The sequence below is a fragment of the Lipotes vexillifer genome, unplaced genomic scaffold (assembly GCF_000442215.2).
Source record: "Lipotes vexillifer unplaced genomic scaffold, Lipotes_vexillifer_v1.1 scaffold97, whole genome shotgun sequence".
Taxonomy (NCBI): domain Eukaryota; kingdom Metazoa; phylum Chordata; class Mammalia; order Artiodactyla; family Lipotidae; genus Lipotes; species Lipotes vexillifer.
Window position 1 is genome coordinate 1,594,622 of NW_006775688.1, and position 6,976 is coordinate 1,601,597.

Consider the following 6,976-nt stretch of genomic DNA (forward strand, 5'->3'; position numbering starts at 1 on the left):
AAGACTCAAGGCTGAAACATCTCCAAATTTGATTAAAACTATGAACTCACAGATCCAGTGAGCTCAGAGAACATCAAACAAAATATCACACACACATACAAATACCCACATACAGAGTCACACAAGGCACATTATAAAGTGCTAAAAACCAGTGATTAAAAAAGATAAAAACTTAGCAGCCGCCAAAGAACAAAGATAGTTTATACAGAGAAACAAATAAGAATTATTGTATACCTCTGGGCAGAAACTATGTAAACCAGAAGACAATGAACTAACATCTTCAAAATACTAAAAGGGGAAAAAATCCATATGCAACTAATATATTCTTCAGAAATATGGTAAAAAAAAATTTCAGACAAACAAAAGCTATGACAATTCATCAGGAGATCTATATTACAAGAAATGTTTTTTAAAATGTTGCTCATAATCAATGAATTTGGTAAAGTAGCAGGATACAGAATCAGTGCACAGAAATCTCTTGCATTCCTATACACTAATGATGAAAAATCTGAGAGAGAAATGAAGGAAACACTCCCATTTACCATTGCAACAAAAAGAAGAAAATGCCTATGAATAAACCTACCTAAGGAGACAAAAGACCTGTATGTGGAAAACTATAAGACAGTGATGAAAGAAATTAAAGATGATACAAACAGATGGAGAGATATACCATGTTCTTGGATTGGAAGAATCAACATTGTGAAAATACTATACTACCCAAAGCAATCTACAGATTCAGTGCAATCCCTATCAAACTACCACTGGCATTTTTCACAGAACTAGAACAAAAAATTTCACAATTTGTATGGAAACACAAAAAACCCTGAATAGTGAAAGCAAACTTGAGAAAGAAAAACAGAGCTGGAGGAATCAGGCTCCCAGACTTCGCACTATACTACAAAGCTACAGTAATCAAGACAGTATGGCACTGGAACAAAAACAGAAATATAGATCAATGGAACAGGATAGAAAGCCCAGAGATAAACCCACACACATATGGTCAACTTATTTTTGATAAAGGCGGCAAGAGTATACAATGGAGAAAAGACAGCCTATTCAATAAGTGGTGCTGGGAAAACTGGACAGCTACATGTAAAAGAATGAAATTAGAACACTCCCTAACACCAAACACAAAAATAAACTCAAAATTGATTAAAAACCTAAATGTAAGGCCAGACACTATCAAACTCTTAGAGGAAAACATAGGTAGAACACTCTATGACATAAATCACAGCAAGATCCTTTTTGACCCACCTCCTAGACAAATGGAAATAAAAACAAAAATAAACAAATGGGACCTAATGAAACTTAAAAGATTTTGCACAGCAAAGGAAACCATAAACAAGATGAAAAGACAGCCTTCAGAATGGGAGAAAATATTTGCAAATGAAGCAACTGACAAAGGATTAGTCTCCAAAATATACAAGCAGCTCATGCAGCTCAATATCAAAAAAACAAACAACCCAATCCCGAAATGGGCAGGTCTAAATAGACATTTCTCCAAAGAAGATATACAGATTGCCAAGAAACACATGAAAGGATGCTCAACATCACTAATCATTAGAGAAATGCAAATCAAAACTACAATGTGGTATCACCTCACACCAGTCAGAATGGCCATCATCAAAAAATCTACAAACAATAAATGCTGGAGAGGGTGTGGAGAAAAGGGAACCCTCTTGCACTGTTGGTGGGAATGTAAACTGATACAACCACTATGGAGAACAGTATGGAGGCCCCTTAAAAAACTAAAAATAGAACTACCATACGACCCAGCAATCGCACTACTGGGCATATACTGGATGTTTGAATGCTAAAACACCATGAATTAGTACAAAAAAGACAGAAAGAGAGCAAGTAAGTAAATAAATAAGTGGTGGATGGGTGAATAGAAAAGAATAACAAAGTTGTAAGTTTAAACCCAAACATACTGAATATTTCATTCAATATAAATTGTCCAAATGCCTCAATTAAAAGATTCTCAGATTGAATAAAAAGAAATATCCAACTATATGCTAGCTATAAGAAACCCATTTTACATATAAGGGCACAGATAGGTTAAAGGAAAATAACTGAAGGTTTGATACAAGAAACAGAAGAAAAAACAGATAAATTGGACATCAGCAAAATTTAAATTTTTCTGCTTCAAAGAACACCATCAAGAATGTGAAAAGACCACCCACAACATGGGACAAATATTTGCAAATTGTATATTTTATAAGGGACTTATATTTAGAATATATAAATAACTGTTACAATAATAATAAAAGATAAATAACCCAATTTTTAAATGATTAAAGGATCTGAATAGACATTTCTCCACAGAAGTTACAGAAATGGCCAATAAGCACACGAAAAGATGTTCCACATCATTAGCCATCAGGGAAATGCAAATCAAAACCACAATGAGATACCATATCACTCCCAGCAGCATGGCTGGAATAAAAAAGACAGATAATAACAAGTGTTGATGAGAACACAGAGAAATTGGAACCCCCATACACTGCTGGTGGGAACGTAAAATGGTCCAGCTACTCTGGAAAACAATCTGGCAGTTCCTCAAAATGTTAGACATTGAGTTACTATATGAATCAGCAATTCTACCCCTAGGTGTGTATCCAAGAGAAATGAAAACATATATCCACACTAAAACCTGTACATGACTATTCGTAACAACATTACTTATAATAGCCAAAGTGAAAACAACTCAACTATCTATCAGCTAATGAATGGATAAGTAAAATATGAGAAATCCATATAGTGGAAGATTATTTGACAATCAAAGGGAATGAAATAGTGATACATGCTTACAACATGAATGAAGCTTTATAATATGCTAAAGGAGTCAGACACAAAAGCCTACATATTGTATTACTCCATTTGTATGAAATGTGCAGAATAGGAAAGTCCATAGAGACAGAAAGTAAATTAGTTGTTGCCAAGGGTTGGGTGGGTAGGGAAAATGGGGGTGACTGCCAGAGGATATGTGGTTTCTTTATAAGGTGATGAAAATGCTCTAACATTATGGGGATGGTTGCACAACTGTGACTATGCCAGAAAACACTGAATTGTACATTTAAAAATGAATTAATTGTATGGCATGTAAATTATATGTCAATAAAGCTGTTATTTAAAAAAAGAAAAGCGATGGGAAAAGTTATGTCAAGCAAAACCCAATAAAAGGAAGCTGAAGCAGACTTCAGAAAAAATATTACCAGGGATAAAGGGAGACATTTTATAATGATAATGAGTCAATTTACCATGAAGATATAACAATCCTAATGCATTTGCACCTAAAAATAGAGCTCCAAAATACATGAAGCAAAGTCAACCAAACTGAAAGAGAAATAGGAAAATCCACAAATATCATTGGAGATTTCAAAATTTCTCTCTCAGTAATTGAGAGAGCAAGTATATAAAAATTAATAAATATATTAAAGTCCAGAGCAACTTTGTCAATTAACTTGACCTAATCAACATTTATAGAATACTCCACCTAATAACAGTAGAATACACATTCTTTTCTAGTGCATTTGGAACATTTATTAAAATAAGCCATTTTCTGGGCCATAAAACAAATCTCAATAAATTTTAAAAGCATAGAAATCATACAAACCACGTTTTTTGTCCAAAATAGAATTAAATCAGAAATCACAGGAAGAAAGTATTTAGATATTGGAAAATAAAGCAAATATTTCTAAATAATCCATGGGTCAGAGAAGAAATCACAAGAGAATTTAGAAAATATTTAAAATTGAATAAAAATGAAAATACAACATGTCAAAATTTGACACAGCTAAAACACTTAGCTTTTCAGTTTGTAAATCACTCTTGGAGAAAAATTTAAAGCTTTAAAAGCTTGTATTTAAAAAGGTGAAATGGCAAAAATAAATTATTTGAGCTTTCAATGTGAAAATCTAGAAAAAGCATAGTAAATTGAAATGAGTTATGGAAAATACAAGAAAACTAGAGAAAAGGAGATCAAAAGGAAGTTCCTTAAAATAATCAATAAAATTGATAAACCTCTAGCTCGATATATCAAGATTAAAAGAAGGGGGGGAAAATCACAAGAGGAGACATCACTACAGATCGTTCAGATACTAAAAGGATAACAACAAAAAACTTTTTAGAAGGAAATATAGGAGAAAATCTTCATAGCCTTCAGATAGTCAAAGATTTTTCAAATAGTTCAAAAAATATAAACCTATCATAAAAGAAAAAATGATAAAGTGTACTTTATCGGAATAAAACAAAACTTCTTTCAAAGACACCATTAAGAAAACGAAAAGGCAAGCCTCAGACAGGGAGGAAAGATTTACAATGCATATATCTGACAAAAGATTTATATCCAGAATATGTAAAGAATGAACTCTTTCAAAATCAGTCAGTAGGAACAAAACAGCTTTAAAATGGAGCAAGATTTGAAGTCACTTCACACATATCAAAATGATGCAACAGTCCTCAATAAGCACATGAAAAATGCTTAATACCAATAGTAAAAAGGAAAATTAAAATTAAAACCACAATGTGATACCACTACAAATCCACTAAAATGATCCAAAGTACTGACAAGTGTTGGTGCAAATGTAGAGCAACTATAATTCTCATGTACTGCTGGTGGTAAAGTAAAATGGCACAACCATGTTGGAAAGCAGTTTGGCAGTTTCATATAACTTAAATATATGTTGTCACACAAACCAACAATTCTATTTCTAGATATTTCCTTAAGAGAAATGAAAACATGATTCACAATATACAAATGTACACAATGTACACAAATTTTCATGGCAACTATATTCATAATAGCCTAAACCTAGAAACAACCCAAAATATCCATCAACAAGTGAATGTATAAACAAATTGTGATATATTTGCACAATGGAATACTACTCAGTAGCAAACAAGAATGAACTATTGATATATACAGCAGCATAGATGGTAAAGATAGTAATTAATCTCAATTTTTTCATCTGAGATATATCAGTGTATATTCTGACCTCTCCCCCCCACCCCCACGTTTTATTGAGAAATAATTGACATACATCACTGTGTAAGTTTAAGGCAGACAGCATGATGGTTTGATCTACATGTATTGTGAAATGATTGCCATGGTAGGTTTAGCTAACATCTATCTTCTCATATAGATACAATAAAAAGAAAAGAAAGAAAAAAAAAAGGAAAATATTTTTCTCCTTGTGATGAGAACACTTAGGATTTACTCTTTTACCAACTTTTCTATATATCACACAGCAATGTTAGCTATAGTCTTCATGTTGTACGTACATCCCTAGTATTTATTTATCTTATAACTAGAATTTTGTAACTTTTGACCACCTTCCTCCAATTCACCATCCCCCTACCCTCTGCCTCTGCAGGGTAACTACAAGTCAGATCTCTTTTTCTATGAGTTTGGGGGTTTTGTTTGTTTGTTTTTTGGCTTTTTTTTTTTTATTCCACATATAAGTGAGATCATACAGTATTTGTCTTTCTCTCTCTGACTTATTTCACTTAACATAAGGCCCTCAAGGTCCATCCACATTGTCACAAAGGGTAGGATTTCTTCCTTTTCATGGCTGAATAATATTCCATTGTATATATACACCACAACTTCTTTATCCATTCACCCATCAGTGGACACTAGGTTTTTTCCATGTCTTGGCTATTGTAAATAATGCACAACATCATAGATAAATCTCAAAAACATTATTCTGAGTGAAAGAAGCAAGACACAAAAATGAGCATCTGTTTGATTTCTTTTTGAAACTTGGTATATGCTTTGAATGTCTTTTAATCTACAGGTTACTTCTCCATCCCTCTGTTGAAGAATCTATGCCATCTTTTTATCTATGTCATTTGAACTGTAGTTTCCCATAATTTGGATTGCCTACCCATAGTGCAGTTCAATAAGACCCATATATTTCTGCAAATTGGAAGCTGGATCCAGGGGCTTGATCAGATTCAGGTTTGATGTATTTTGAATCAAAGGATGGCATGTTCTTTCATCAACAAACACATAATATCTGGTTATTGTTCTTTTATGACATTAGCAAAATGGTAATATTCTAATTCTATCATTTTACTGGCCTGAATAATTTTATAAAGAGAAGAGTCTCTTCATTTGATATTCAGTTTTTCCAGTGGTACTGTTCTCAAAGGAAAGCAAGGATAAATGTTTGATTTTTTCCTTTTATTTAATGTTTTCAAGATGATTCAGTTGCTTATCATCCAATTTTTAAAATATCTCTAGAAATGCATGGACTTAAAATATTTGATGGTTTCAGCCCATTACAATTTTTATCCTTGTTGAAATTCAAATTGTCTTATCTTTGGAAGTAGAATACGGGAATGGAATGGAATGGAATTGAATAGAATAAAGTGGGAGCCTCTTTAAATTGGCTTCTGAGTCCTTTTGACATAACCCTAGTGGTCTTTAATAGTTTCCTTGATATCTGATATGTTGAAACATATGAAGAATATGTTATTTCTTTTAATAAGAAATGGCATTTCAAGACCACATTCTGAATACAGTTTTGCAGGATATCACTGGTTAGTCATTGCTTCAAGGCCTTTTCAGTGGATATAATATATCTAATATATATATTAAATAGATGATAGGTAGATAGATAAATAGATACACAGACACATAGATGACAGATAAGTAAGTAGATCGATACAAAGAAAGAATATGTTGCATGTTTATGATATTTATTCTGATATTTCCAATTAAATTCAGAAATACAGGATTTGTATTTAACCTCTTCTGGATTACATCTCTATCTCCTTTCTTCCACATTGAGAATCCTTGTTCTCAACAATACAAGGGAAAATACAATTAGAACATCCCACAGTTATTCATTTGCTTTATCTCATATGACACATAACAGTCACAAAAAGGCAATGCTAATACTATCAGCACCAATTATTATTACTAAAAAGCAGTGTAAATTTTTTGCATATAGAATCCTATTTTCCCTAC